This window comes from Chlorocebus sabaeus, chromosome 20, assembly GCF_047675955.1.
Source record: "Chlorocebus sabaeus isolate Y175 chromosome 20, mChlSab1.0.hap1, whole genome shotgun sequence".
NCBI lineage: Eukaryota > Metazoa > Chordata > Mammalia > Primates > Cercopithecidae > Chlorocebus > Chlorocebus sabaeus.
Genome location: NC_132923.1, coordinates 113,292,686 through 113,308,510, shown reverse-complemented (window position 1 = coordinate 113,308,510; position 15,825 = coordinate 113,292,686). Strand labels below are relative to the sequence as shown.

At 46.8% G+C, this 15,825-nt stretch overlaps 1 long non-coding RNA gene across 1 annotated transcript; it reads right to left on the bottom strand.

Moving 5' to 3' along the window:
* Positions 1-1,008: 1,008 nt before the first annotated feature.
* LOC103225391 (uncharacterized) lies at positions 1,009-15,766 on the bottom strand. The gene is made up of 3 exons (XR_494456.3): positions 15,676-15,766; positions 9,266-9,321; positions 1,009-1,163 (listed from the first exon to the last, which is right to left on the bottom strand). It is a non-coding gene; the product is annotated as an uncharacterized lncRNA (long non-coding RNA).
* Between the last annotated feature and the right edge of the window lie 59 nt (positions 15,767-15,825).

Here is a 15,825-nt window from a genome sequence, read left to right as displayed (position 1 = left end):
GGAGGATTGCTTGAGCCCAAGAGTTCAAGACCAGCCTGAGCAACATATTGAGACCCTGTCTCTTAAAAGATTAAAAATTAGCCAGATGTGATGGTGCACCTATAGTCCCGGCTACGTGGGAGGCTGAGGTGGGAGGATCACTTGAGCTTGGGAGGTCAAGGCTACAGTGATCTGTGATTATGCCACTGCACCCCAGTCTAAATGACAGAGCAAGACTAGCCTGGGTAACATGGCAAAACTCCATCTTTTTTTTTTTTTTTTGGTCTCAAAAAAAAAACGGGTAGGGGGTCAGGGGGTACTGTGGCTCATGCCTATAATCCCAGGACTTTGGGAGGCCAAGGCGGGTGGACTGCTGGAGTTCAGGAGTTCGAGGCCGGCCTTGGCAACATGGCAAAACCCTGTCTCTACAAAAGATAAAAAAAAACTAGCTGGGTGTGGTGGCACACACCTTTAGTCCCAGTCACTCGGGAGTCTGAGGTGGGAGGATGGTTTGAGCCCAGGAGGTTGAGCCATGATTGCCACTGCACTCCAGCATGGGCGACAGAGCAAGACCCCAAAAAAAAAAAAAAAAGGGCGGGGGTGTCGCAGGGGAGGAGTGAAATTAACATGACCAAATTGCATAGCTAATAAAGTGGCAAAAGGAAGGATTTAACACCGTGATTCTCTGACTGCAAGGTTTGTGCCACTCTATCTTTCAGTTTCCAGGGGCTGTGAGGGCCCAGTAGGTCTCAGCTTACACAGGCGTTCTAATGAGAACAGAAGGAACAGGAATGCAGGAAAGTCGTGCCAGCAAGGACTTAATGAGAACCTGCTGTGGTGGCTCTGGCTGAGCTGCAGGAGCTTTAGCACTTGCTAATGGAGCCACCGCGGTTTGGCTTCAACCCTGCATACAGCAAGTGGATTCCATCAAATATACAAATCCGTCCTTTATCGATTAATTAAACATTTGCTGAGCCAGGACCTGTATTAGACCTTAGGATATGGAGTAATAGACTCTGACACTTACAGTTGGGGAGGAGTAACTGACTTTATTGATTATGCACCTACTAGGTGCCACCATTCCTCCTTGTGTACACTGCCTCTGTTATCACAATGATCCTGTGAGGTAAACAGTCATGGCCCCATTTTAAAAATGACAACTTAATCCTGGTAAATCCAGGGAACTGAAAAATAAAAATGAGAACTTAAATCATCATACTATCTGTAGAAATAAATTTTTAAAAATTGTTTTAATGAAAATGAGAAAACTGAAGTACAGAGAGAGAAAGAACTTGCTTAAGGTCACAGAATCAGTGAGCAGTGGTGCTATGTATTGGCCTGATTCCAGAACACATGCTCTCAGTCACATTTACCATCTCACACACTGACACACATACCCAATTTGGTCTCTGAAGCAAAGCCGACCTCCAAAACAAAAGACGCCTGAGCCAAGGCCACAGTCATTTCTGGGTTTTTTTTTGAGACAGAGTCTCACTTCGTTGTCCAGGCTGGTGTGCAGTGGCACGATCTGGACTCACTGCAGCCTCAGCCTCCCGAGTAGCTGGGATTACAAACATGTGCCACCATGCCCAGCTAATTTTTGTATTTTTAGCAGAGACAGGGTTTCACCATGTTGGCCAGGCTGGTCTCGAACTCCCAACCTCAAGCCATCCGCCCGTTTTGGCCTCCCAAAGCGCTGGGATTACAGGTGTGAGCCATGGTGCCCAACCTAAAAATTCTTTTCCTCAAATTCAACAGCCATTTCTAAGAATGAGATATTTTGTCTGCTTCATGTAACTGATGCCCAGCAGAATCCTACCTGGCTTATCAGCTTGACAGATGCCCCCATCACAGGGTTTCTCATCCACTTTCATCTCTTTCTGGTTATTTGCCAAATGGTGAAACAGTTTGTCTTCAGAGGCCCCTGGACTTCTTTCTCTTGCTCTTTTTTTCTTTTTGAGACTGTCTCACTCTGTCACCCAGGCTGGAGTGCAGCAGTGGGATCTTGGCTCACTGCAGCCTCAACCTCCCAGGCTCAAGTGTTCCTCCCACCTCAGCCTCCCAAGTAGCTGTGACTACAGATGTGCACCGCCACTCCCAGGTAATTTTTTGGTATTTTTTTGGAAGAGATGGGGTTTTGCCATGTTGCCCAGGCTGGTCTCTTCAGCTCAATCAGTCTGCCTTGGCCTCCCAAAGTGCAGGGATTACAGGCATGAGGCACCTTGCCCAGCCCCCTGAACTTCTCTATGATGTCTATGGTCTCGTCTCTTTTCAAAGACTAAGGAAAGTTCCAGCCATCAACATTTTACATCACTGTATCTGTTTCTGAAGCACAAGTCTTGGGTTGGGGCCTCAGAATATGCATTTAAAAAGATACAACTCAAGTGTTATGGACTAAATGTTTGTGCCCCCTCCAAAATCCCTATGCTGAAATCCTAAGCCCCAGTGTGACAGTATTAGGAGGTGGGCCTTTGGAGGTAATTAGGTCACGTGGGTAGAGGCTTCATGAATAGGATTCTCCCTCATAAGAGAAATGAGAGTTTGTTCTTGCTCCTTGTTCTCCACCACGTGAGGAAATGAGAAGATGGCAGTCTGCAAACCAGGAAGAGGGCCCTGACCAGACACAGAATTGGCCAGCGCCTTGATCTTGGACTTCCAGCCTCGAACTGTGAGAAGTAAATGTTGCCTAAGCCACCCAGTCTGTGGTAAGTTGTTATAGTAGCCTGAACTGACTGAGACACTATGCAATTTTTTTTTTTTTTTTTTTGAGGTGAAGTCTCACTCTGTCACCCAGGCTGGAATGCAGTAGCTCGATCGCTCTTGGCTCACTGCAACCTCTGCCTCCCAGGTTCATGTGATTCTCCTGCCTCAGCCTCCCGAGTAGCTGGGACTATAGGCGTGCACCACCAACTTTTGTATTTTTAGTAGAGATGGGTTTCACCATGTTGGCCAGGCTGGTCTTGAACTCCTGACCTCAGGTGATCCATCTGCCTTGGCCTCCCAAAGTGCTGGGATTACAGGCATGAGCCACTGTGCCCAGCCTGACACTAAGCAATTTTTTTTTTTTTTGAGATCGAGTCTTGCTCTGTTCCCCAGACTGGAGTGCAGTGGCGTGATCTCAGCTCACTCCAACCTCCGCCTCTCAGGCTCAAGCGATTCTCTTGCCTTGGCCTCCCAAGTAGCTGAGATTATAGGCATGCGTCACTACGACCCGACTAATTTTTATATTTTTAGTAGAGACAGGGTTTCACCATGTTGGCCAGTCTGGTCTTGAACTCCTGACCTCAAATGATCCACCCGCCTCTGCCTCCCAAAATGCTGGGATTACAGTCATGAGCCAGCGTGCCTGGCTGACACTAGGCAATCTTAAAATGTACACTGAAGTTTGAGAACTGCTCCAGAGAATTTGCCACAGTGGAATAGCTCTTCACAGCAGGTCCCTAGGTCAGGACTAGGAAGCTTGTTGATTTAGTTTTAAGCAAATGCTTGCATTGCCTCCCACTCTGTGTCACTGACTAAGTCAGACATGGCAGGCTGGGGACAGTGGCTCACAGCTGTAATCCCAGCATTCTGGGAGGCCAAGGTGGGAGATTGCTTGAGTCCAGGAGGTCAAAACTAGCCTAGGCAACATAGTGAGATCTCGTCTCTAAAAAATAAAATATTAGGCCAGGCGCGGTGGCTCACACCTGTAATCCTAGCACTTTGGGAGGCTGAGGTGGGTGGATCACTTGAGGTTGGCAGATCAAGACCAGCCTGACAAACATGAAGAAACCCTGTCTCTACTAAAAATACAAAATTAGCCAGGTGTGGTGGCATATGCCTGTAATCCCAGCTACTTGGGAGGCTGAAGCAGGAGAATAGCTTGAACCTGGGAGGTGGAGGTTGTGGTGAGCCAAGATCACACCATTGTATTCCAGCCTGGGCAACAAAGAGTGAAACTCCATCTCAAAATAAAATAAAATAAAAATAAAATAAAATAAAATATTAGGGCCAGGCGCAGTGGCTCACGCCTGTAATCCCAGCACTTTGGGAGGCTGAGGCGGGTGGATCACGAGGTCAGGAGATTGAGACCATCCTGGCTAACACAGTGAAACCCCGTCTCTACTAAAAACACCAAAAAAAAAAAAAAAAAAAATTAGCCGGGCGTGGTGGCGGGCGCCTGTAGTCCCAGCTACTCGGGAGGTTGAGGCAGGAGAATGGTGTGAACCCGGGAGGCAGAGCTTGCAGTGAGCCAAGATAGCGCCACTGCACTCCAGCCTGGGTGACACAGTGAGGCTCTGTCTCAAAAAAATATATATATATATACATACACACACACACACACACATATATATTAATTGAACGTGGTGGCATGCGCCTGTAGTTCTAGCTACTCAGGAGGCTGAGGTGGGAGGATTGCTTGAACTCGGGGAGGTTGAGGCTGCAGTGAGCCAAGATCGTACCATTGTGCACCAGCCTGGGTGAAAGAGCAAGACCCTGTCTCAAAAAAGAAGAAGAAAAAAAAAGGCCGGGGGAGCGGTGACTCACACCTGTAATCCCGACACTTTGGGAGGTCCAGGCAGATGCATGACCTGAGGCTGGGAGTTCGAGACCAGCCTGACCAACATGGAGAAACCCCGTCTCTACTAAAAATACAAAATTAGCTGGGCGTGGTGGTGGATACCTGTAATCCCAGCTACTTGGAAGGCTGAGGCAGGAGAATTGCTTGAACCCAGGAGGTGGAGGTTGCGGTAAGCCGAGATTGTGCCATTGCACTCCAGTCTCGGCAACAAGAGCGAAAGTCCATCTCAAAAAAAAAGAGACATGGCCCTTGCCCTCATGAAGCTTTCATCTTACGTAGGGAGACAGTTATCAAATAACTGAGTACAGGTTTTTGGGCCCTACTGGAGAAATATGGTTGAATAGGTAAAAGGTAGGATCTGGACACAGGTACTCTTTTGTAGGCCTTCCTCCCCCAATGAACTCAATGAGTGGCCTGGTTTGGGAATGCCTAGTGTAGTGGAAAAAGCAGGCATGACCTTCGGAATGAGACCCAGGTTCAAATCCTGCCTCCACCACTCCCACACCTCTCTGAGCCTCAGTTTCCTCACTGGTAAAATGGAAATTATGGCACTCCGCAGGAATTCTTATAAGGATGCAATGACAGAGGGGGAGCCCACATTTTAGTGTCCTTCCTTCTTTCCCTCTAAATGTGGAATGAAATAAAAGGGTCACAAGCTAAGAACTATTTTGAGGTCAACAAGTCCTTGCTGATAACTGAAATCTTAGCGCCTGCTTCCCCAGACAGTTTGACTTTTCTGTTCTGGGGCCCTATTCTTATTTTTTCAGGTCTCTTAAACAGTAGCTCCTAAACAACCACTAAAAAGGAAGACCACCTAATTTCTCCTTAGGGCCACAAACTCCAATACCGGGGGTTTGGTATGTGACAGCAGGCAGTGATGGGAACAGAAAGAAAATGAGAGCTATCCACACAGCTCCACTTTATTGCTTCCAGGTGGAAGACAGGGCCCAGTGTTGCCACCTCTTCTGGATTTAAAGAAAAAGGCCTGGCCGGGCGCGGTGGCTCACGCCTGTAATCCCAGCACTTTGGGAGGCCGAGGCAGGCGGATCACAAGGTCAGGAGATCGAGACCATGGTGAAACCCCGTCTCTACAAAAAATAGAAAAAATTAGCCGGGCGCGGTGGCAGGCGCCTGTAGTCCCAGCTACTTGGGAGGCTGAGGCAGGAGAATGGCGTGAACCCGGGAGGCGGAGCTTGCAGTGAGCCGAGATTGTGCCACTGCACTCCAGCCTGGGCGACAGAGCTAGACTCCGTCTCAAAAAAAAAAAAAAAAAAAGAAAAAGAAAAAGGCCGGCCAGGTGCGGTGGCTCATGCCTGTAATCCCAGAACTTTGGAGGCTGAGGCAGGTGGATCACTTGAGGTCAGGAGTTTGAGACCAGCCTGCCAACATGGTGAAACCCCGTCTCTACCAAAATATGCAAAAATTAGCCAGGTGTGGTGGCGTGTGCCTGCAGTCCCAGCTACTTGGGAGGCTGAGGTGGGAAAATCACTTGAACCTGGGAAGCAAAGGTTACAGTGAGCTGAGATTGCCCACTGCGCTCCAGCCTGGGTGACAAAGTGAGACGTGTCTCAAAAAAGAAAAAGGGGAAAAAGGAATAGGCTAGGCAGTAGTTCTCAACTAGAGGTGACTTTGTCCCCAGTATGACACTTGGCAACGTCTGGAGACATTTTGCTTTTGGCTGTTGTTGGGGAGCTATGGGCATCTAGTGGGCAGAGGCCAGGGATGCTGCTATCCATGCTACAATGCACAAGGCAGCGCCCCTCCCGCAACAAAGAATTATCTGGTCGAAAATGTAAATGGGGCCAAGATTGAGAAGCCTTGAACATAGTTCTGTTGCAGCAACAACCCCCAAATCTCAGTGGCTTGCAACAACAGAGAGGTCTCACTGCCTGTCCATTGTCGGTCTGATAGGGATCTGCTGTATGTCATCCTCACTCAGGGGCCCAGGCTAAGGGAGGTGCCATTTCCAAGCTTGTAAGATTTTCGAGGCAAGTGGAGAATATTAATATATTATTAACATTAATTATAATAATAAAAATATAATATTAATTATAATATTGATAGAACTGTAAGTCATATCTAGAAGTGACATCTATTGTTGCCATCATATTGCATCGGCTGCACCTAAATTCATGGGGTCAAGGAAGCACAATCCATCCGTGTTCCTGGATGCAGAGAATTGGGAATATTTGCTAACAGCATTAAAGACTCCAAAGGTTGGATGTACCCAAACCTCGGAAATCACCACTAAAGAACTGATTCATATAACCAAACACCACCTGTTCCCCCAAAACTTATTGGAAAAAAATAAAAATCCAGAAAAAAATGTATGCTGACCAAAACAAAAACAAAAATAAAAAAAATCTCCAAAAGCAATCATGACAGCCTGGGCTCTAGGTATCCACAAGGCTCGGAGAAGGGCAGCTAAGGGCACAGGCTGTGGAGTCAGACGTCAGACTTGGCTTCAAACCCCATACTTCCTAGCCGTGTGGCCTTGAGCATGTCACTTAATCTCTTTCTCAGTTTCTTTCTCTAAAAATGAGGAAAATAGGCTGGGCGCAGTGGCTCACACCTGTAATCCCAGCACTTTGGGAGGCTGAGGCGGGTGGATTACGAGGTCAGGAGCTCGAGACCAGCCTGGCCAATATGGTGAAACCCCATCTCTACTAAAAATACAAAAATTAGGCTGGACGCAGTGGCTCACGCCTGTAATCCCAGCACTTTGGGAGGCCAAGGAAGGCGGATCACAAGGTCAGGAGTTTGAGACCAGCCTGACGATCATGGTGAAATGCTGTCTTTATTAAAAATACAAAAATTAGCCAGGCGTGGTGGTGGTGTGCGCCTGTAATCCCAACTACTCAGGAGGATGAGGCAGGAGAATCGCTTGAACCTGGGAGGTGGAGGTCACAGTGAGCCGAGATTATACTGCTGCACTCCAGCCTAGGTGACAGTAAGATGCTGTCTCCAAAAAAAAAAAAGTTGGGCATGGTGGCTTACGCCTGTAATCCCAGCACTTTGGGAGGCCAAGGCAGGTAGATCATGAGGTCAGGAGATCGAGACTATCCTGGCTAACATGGTGAAACCCCATCTCTACTAAAAATACAAAAAATTAGCCAGGTGTGGTGGTTGGCGCCTGTGGTCCCAGCTACTCAGGAGGTTGAGGCAGGAGAATGGCATGAACCTAGGAGGCGGAGCTTGCAGTGAGCCAAGATCGTGCCACTGCACTGCAGCCTGGGTGACAGAGTGAGACTCCATCTCAAAAAAAAAAAAAAAAAAAAAATTAGTCAGGTGTGGTGGTGTGCGCCTGTAGTCCCAGCTACTCAGGAGGTTGAGGCAGAAGAATTGCTTGAACCCAGGAGGTGGAGGTTGCAGTGAGCTGAGATTATGCCACTACACTCCAGCCTGGGCAACAGAGTGAGACTCCATCTCAAAGAAAAAAAAAAAAAGGGACAACAAATCAACCTTGCAGTGTTAAAATGTTTAGAACAGTGCCTGGCACACAGAAAGTGCTCAGGACACGTTAGCCAGGATGGTGATGATGATGGATTAGGCCAGGTGCCAATCACGGAGTGGGCATCTAGTAAACAGTTATTGTCATAACCTAAGCGCTGAGGAAAATGACTTGTCCAAGGTAGCACAGCTGGTAAGTGCAGCATGGTGGAGAAGAGCCTAAGCTCTGGGGTCTCAGCCTGGCACATCGTAAATCATAAATGTTAAATAATATTTGGAGGAGGTTCAGTGCGGTTAAGAACATGGACTCGGCAGCTCACACCTATAATCCCGGCATTTTTGGAGGCTAACATGGGCGCATCCTTTGATCCCAGAAGTTTGAGACCAGCCTCGTCAATACGGGAAAACTCCGTCTCTACAAAATATACAAAAATTAGCCAGGCATGGTGATGTGTGCCTGTAGTCCCAGCTACTCAAGAGACTGAGGCAGGAGGATCACTAAGCCCGGGGGTGTCAAGGCTGCAGTGAGCTGAGATCACGACACTGTACTCCAGTCTGGGTGGCAGAGCAAGACCTTGTCTCAAAAAAATAAATAAATAAAAATAACATGAACTCTGGAGGCTGACCGCCAGGTTCAAATCCTAGCTCTACTACTGACTGCCTGTATGAACTTGAGCAAGTAACTCAGCCTCTCTGTGCCCAGTTTTCTCATCTATAAAATGAAGCTAATAATAAAACAACTGCAATTAGGAAGATTAAAAAACAACATTAGTGGTTGTTAGCTGCTACAGTATTACTATGCCCTCAGTTTGCCACAAAGAAACATTGAAAGTAACAGAAAACAGTTAACAGTATCATTTCACAGACCCAACTGAGAGAGAGGAGAAGAAAATGGATATAAATTCAGCAATCCTTGAGCTAAGAAAACGTTTACAGCCAGGGGTGGTCGTTCAGGCCTACAGCAGTTTGGGAGGCTGAGGCCAGCAGATCACTTGAGTCCGGGATTTTGAGACCAGCCTAGGCAATGTGATGAAACCCCATCTCTACAAAAAATACAAAAATTACCTGGGATGGTGGCATGCACCTGTAATCCCAGCTACTCAGGAGGCTGAAGTGGGAGGACCGGTTTTGCCCAGGAGGCAGAGGTTGCAGTGAGCCAAGATTGTGCCACTGCACTCCAGCCTGCGTGGAAGAGGGAGACCTTATCTCCAAAAAAAAAAAAAAGGTTTATAAATGGAGCAATGGGAAAAGAAAAAACTTGGATGCTTTTCTTACCTGCCCCAGGGTAGTCCTAGAAATCAGTGAGAATTCCCATTTGTCCTCAGAGATTCCTGCAACATAGAAGTGCAAGAGAGGAGACAATAAGCAGAGGCACAAGGCATTCCTCCCAAATCACAGCTAAGCCACCATGCAACCCTGGCCGGCTCCTTCCAAACCCAGCTCCCTTAGCAACTGCAGTTTCCTATCTAACCAGACGGGGGCGCTGAGCTGACAGTCTTGCTGCTGGCAACGACAGCCTCTGTGAAAGCACAGTAGATGCTCGTCCACTTGTCGAGGAGCACGCTGAATTCTTATCACTTTTGTACCACTGTAAAGTCACAAAGCCATAGGTCGAACCATCATAAACTGGGGATTATCCGCAGTCCCTCCTTATCTGTGGGAGACATGTTCCAAGACCCCCAGGGGATGACTGAATAGTACTGAACTCTATATATACAGTACTATGTTTTTTTCTATACATACATATCTATGATTGTTTAATTTATAAATTAGGCACAATAAGAGATTAACAACTAATAATAAGATAGAACAATTATAGCAATATGATGTAATACAGTTATCACGCACTGTGGTCATAACTTTCGCAGTTTCATGTGTGGCAGCAAAACTAGCAGGTATTTTTTTTCCTTCTTCATAATTTCACAGATAGAAGATTCGTTCTTACCACAGATCTTAGCGACCTCAGCATACTTTCTTTTTTCTTTCCTTATTAAGTTGAGAACTTTTACCTTTTTCATTTAAAGAAAGAATTTTGTGGCTTCTCTTTGGCATATCCAAATTGCTAGCATCACTACTCTTGCACTTTGGGGCCATTATTAAGTCAAATAAGGGTGACTTGAACACAAGCTTTGCATACCACGGCAGTCGATCTGATAATGAACAGGGCACTTACTAAGTGACTAATGAACAGGGAGTGTATACAGCATGGAGACACAAGACAAAGGGACGATTCAGGTCCCCCAGGTGGACAGAGCGGGACAGCACAAGACTTCATCACGCTACTCAGAACAGCGTGCAATTTAAAACTTACAGATAGTTTATTTCTGAAATTGTCCATTTAATATTTTTGGACAGTGGTTTGACTGCATGTAACTGAAACCACAGAAAGCAAAACCGAGTCAGGGGGCGGGGGAGGGGGGTGGTTACAGTAATAGCCTTTCCCTGTGGACCAGATGTTATACCAAACACTTTCATGTGTTATTTCACATTACTGTCATAACACTCCACAACACGGGAACTCTTATTATTCCCATTTTATGTAAGACAAATCTGAGGCCTAGAAAAAAAAAAAATAAGAAAAAAGAAAAAAATCTGAGACCTAGAGAGGTTAAGCAATTTGCCTAGCAGGCCAAACCTCATACTTGCAGGACAGGGGCAAGAATACAGCTGAATGCATACTTTAAAAGTTGTAAATGATCCTAATGAACTATTAAATAAAAGACAATTTATTCTGCTATGTTGATAAATAAACCTTCACAATGACTTGGAAGACCACATTCACAATTTTGGGCCTCTCAGAGTTCTGTACTAGAAGGTGGTGGGAGGCAGAGAACAGAACCCCAGCCCTGCCCCCTTCTCTTCATATCTCTAAATCTGTTTGCCTGGCAGGGCCTTGTGTCCATGCACGCAGAGGTCCTAACCTGCATGCTCACACTCTGTTCCCGGGGTTCTAAACTGAAAAGTTCCCTCAGGTATCCAGCACAATGAATGGCAAAAGAGCTACATCAAAGCACAACGAAAATCATCACATTCTAGAATACCAAGAGAAGATCTCAAACGCTTCCAGAAAACAGGGTTGGGGTGGGGGAAAAACCCATACAAAGAATCAGGAGTCAGAACAGCACTGTGTTTATCAAAGTCAGAAAAAAACCAGAGCAATATCTTCACAATTACGAAAGAATTCTATCCACAGCCAAACTGCTAATTAAACCAGTAGAATAAAGCCATTTTCAGTGCCATTTAACATGTATGGCAGCACGGTAGCCAGCCACTAAGGTGGCCCCTGATGATTTCTACCTCCTGGTATCTGCACTTTTACAAAGTTCCCGCGCACACTGAATATGGCTGACCTGTGAAACCATGGGATGTTGCAATTGACAATGCGGGACTTCTGAGGCTAGGTCATAAAAGACATTGGTGGTTTCTACGTTGCTCTTAGATCACTTGCCCTGCTGAAAACCAGCTGCTGTATCATGAGGACACTCAAACAGTACTACAGAGAGGTCCATGTGGTAAGGAACTGGGGCCTCCTGCCAACAGCTTGCACAAACTTGCCAGCCGGGGCTCCTCCAGCCCTGGCCAAGCCTTCACATGATTTCAGTCTCATGAGAGACCCCAAACCAGAACCACCCAGCTAGGACGCTCTCAAATTCCTAACTCACAGAAACTGTGAGATGATAAATGTTAATTATTGTTTTGAGGGGAGAGGCTATTTCTCTTACTGTCTCTGAAGACAAAGAAGAAGTAAAAGCTGAAAAACAACAGGAATGAAGTCAGTGGCAAGACCAACTGGACGCCACTGACCAGGCCTGAGGTTAAAGATAACTGCACCCCCCGCCCCCCCCGCCCCGCCACTGTAACCACATGTGTTACCTATAGATCACTTGCTCAATCTATCACAACCCTTTCATGTGGACCCCCTTAGAGTTGTAAGCCCTTAAAAGGGCCAGGAACTTTTTCTTCGGAGAGCTTGGTTCTTGAGACACAAGTCTACCGACGCTCCTGGCCAAGTAAAGTCTCTTCCTTCTTTAACCCGGTATCTGAGAGGTTGTCTGCAGCTTGTCCTGCTACAGTTTTAAGCCATTAAGTTTGGGAATAATTTGTTACACAACAAAAGACAACTAATACAGACCTATTGGGAGGGGAGGAGCCACAGTATTTTGTAGTTCTTCCAATCAAGAGGTGAAGTCTACAGTCTAGCTCTCTACTCTAGAATTTGGATTTGGCTGATGGGTCATTATAGAAAGATTACAGAAGTAAGGCTTAAAAAGCGCTTGTGCAGGCAGGGCACCGTGGCTCACGCCTGTAATCCCAGCACTTTGGGAGGTCGAGGTAGGCGAATCACCTGAGGTCAGGAGTTCAAGACCAGCCTGCCCAACATGGTGAAACCCCGTCTCTACTAAAAATACAAAAATTAGCCAGGCATGGTGGCAGGCACCTGTAATCCCAGCTATTTGGAAGGCTGAGGCAGGAGAATTGCTTGAACCCAGAAGGCGGAGATTGCAGTGAGCTGAGATTATGCCACTGCACTCCAGACTGGGTGAGAGTGAGACTCTATCTCAAAAAAAAAAAAAAAAAATGCTTGTGCAATTGAGTCTTGCCCTCTCTTGCTCCTGGGAACTCTGCAATTATCACCATGTAATTTAGCTAGGCTTGTCTGCTGAAGACACGTGGTCCCGTCATCCCAGCTATCAGCCAGCATCAAACAGACGAGAGTGAGACCATCCCAAACTTTCCAACCCAAGCTGAACTGGCTCAGAAAAGCTAATCCACAGGATCATGAGAATTAATCAATGTTTGTTTTTTAAAGCTATCAAAGTTTTCGGGTGATTTGTTACACAGCATAAGCTAATTGATACGGCATATTTACTTTGTGTGCACTTCCTGCCTCAACCTCCCCACCTTAACCAGGAAACTATTGGTGTGTTACAAGAACACTACAGGATGTGTTCAAAGCCTGGTTACCTCCTAACTTTACCTGGTCTCAGGCAAGTTAATTTACCTCTTTCAGCCTCAGTTTTCCTCATCTTCAAATTGGAGATAATAGTAGGTAATAGTACCTAGCTTTTCTTCTTTTTTTTTTTTTTTTTTGAGAAGGAGTTACGCTGTGTCGCTCAGGCTGGAGTACAATGGTGCAATCTCGGCTCACTGCAACCTCTGCCTCCTGGGTTCAAGCGATTCTCCTGCCTCAGCCTCCCGAGTAGCTGGGATTACAGGCACGTGCTACAACGCCTGGCTAATTTTTGTATTTTTAGTAGAGACAGGGTTTCACCATGTTGGCCAGGCTGGTCTCAAACTCCTGACCTCAAGTGATCTACCTTCCCCGGCCTCCCTGAGTGTTACAGGTGTGAGCCACCATTCCTGGCTGTACCTAGCTCTTAAAGTTCATGTGATAATTAATTGAGATGAACTACATAATGTGCTTAGCACACAGTGTTCACATAAATCATTAATGAAGGTAACAGGGAAAAAGTCAAAATGAGTAGATCTCCTGGGTAAGGCTTGGGTTGGTCCTTCAATAGGATAGTCTTGGCCGGGCGCGGTGGCTCAAGCCTGTAATCCCAGCACTTTGGGAGGCCGAGAGGGGCGGATCACGAGGTCAGGAGATCGAGACCATCTTGGCTAACACGGTGAAACCCTGTCTCTACTAAAAAATACAAAAAACTAGCCAGGCGAGGTGGCGGGCACCTGTAGTCCCAGCTACTCGGGAGGCTGAGGCAGGAGAATGGCGGAAACCCGGGAGGCGGAGCTTGCAGTGAGCTGAGATCTGGCCACTGTACTCCAGCCTGGGAGACGGAGCGAGACTCCGTCTCAAAAAAAAAAAAAAAAAAATAGGACAGTCTTTCCAAAGAAAGGCTACCAAGTGTATCAGCCAAGTAAACATTTATTATGTTTGCCACATTCCAGGTCCCTTACCTGAAACTGACCTAAAAGCAGGAATAATTTATGGCACTGAGCTATTTTGAACCAGAACCAAGCTTGCTTATTGCACAAGTAACTAAAGTAGGACATCAAAATATTTTTGTTTTTATTTTTTTGAGACAGTCTTGCTCTGTCACCCAGGCTGGAGTGCAGTGGCATGATGACGGCTCACTGCAGCCTCACCCTCCCAGGCTCAGGAGATCCTTCCACTTCAGCCTCCCAAATAGCTGGAACCACAGGCATGAGCCACCATGTCGGGCTAGTATTTTTTATTATTTTTGTAAAGATAGGGTCTCCCTATGTCGCCCAGGCTAATCTCAAACTCCTGGGCTCAAGTGATCCTCCCACCTTGGCCTCCCAAAAGTGCTGAGATTACAGGCATAAAGCAATGCACGTGGCCCCAAAAATATTTCTGAACAGAACTTGAAAATATGGATATTTTGGTCTCTACTTCACCAGCCCCACTGAGCACTCCAGAGCCAGATGTGAAGGGAAGAGAGTAGTCAGGGTATCCCATAACTCTTTCTGTATCCTGTCTTTTCCCCACCAGGGAGTAGGAAAACATTCTATCCTGAAAACAAGATTATTTCACCTCTAAACAGTGTTTTTTTAATTATTTTGATCTCAACCCACAATATGAAAAACACATCATATTGTGCCTGAATACAAACTCAAAACTGAAACAAAAGTTTCACCAATTGAGACTTGAAATGTGTGACACATTGGTTTGTTTTGTTTTGTATTCTTTTTTTTTTAATGTTGATCACAATTTTCTATAAACGGATTTTAAAACCTATTGACAGGCCAACACCAGCTGTTTGAAAAAAGTACTCTGAAGTATCACATGGGGGAGGAATCCCTTCACTTCACAGGGGGTAAACTGGGTCTTAGAGATCAAGTCAGTTGCCCAAGGCCACGCAGCCAGTAAGTGGCTGGGGTTGGATTTGACCGTAATAACCATCGGGTACTGAATGCCTATCATGTGTCAGCCATTTGCTGAGTACTTTTTTCTTTTTGAGACGGAGTCTTGCTCTGTCGCCAGGCTGGAGTGCAGTGGCGCGATCTCGGCTCAACTGCAACCTCTGCCTCCCGGGTTCAAGCGATTCTGCTACTTCAGCCTCCCGAGTAGCTGGGACTACACGCTCGCGCCACCACGCCTGGCTAATTTTTGTATTTTTAGTAGAGACGGGGTTTCACCATGTTGGCTAGGATGGTCTCCATCTCTTGACCTCGTGATCCGCCCGCCTCGGCCTCCCAAAGTGCTGGGATTACAGGCGTGAGCCACCGCGCCCGGCCTGCTGAGTTCTTTAATTGCATTATTTCATTTAATACTCACTGTGATCCTATGAAACAGATACTATTCTTTCCACCTTACAGACGAGGAAACGGAGTCTCAGAATAGGGGAAATGACTTCAGGTGTCACAACGGCCAGTAGCAGACCCAGGACTAGTCTCTAGGTCTGGCCGTGCACAAAGCCCCGTGCTCTCAAGCTGTAACCCCGCTATCAAGAAAGTGGTTATGCAAGTGGGCCTGTGAGCTCTCAAACGCCTAAGCGTGCGCATGTGAGACAGCGATAAGCTCGCGGTCTCCGTCTCCAGGGCCTTATCATTTCTCACGCTTTCCTCCATCAGCTCGCAAAGAAACGTGGTGATCAAGGAAGAGAGCACAGGCTCCAGCCTCGTTGGGGGAGGAGAATTCGAATCTCAGCCTATGAGTTTACTCAGCACACCCGTTTAATCTCTCGGTCCTTCAGTTTCCACACCTGGGAAGCTGGGAGAGCAGCAGCAGCATACAGATCCAGGACCGGAGTCTACACGAACTCTGGCACCCGGGAGGCGCGAGTCCAACGTCAGTTCCGCCCGACTCCGCCCCGCCTTCTCCCTGGGCGCATGCGCCGCCCAGCGGCGCCTTT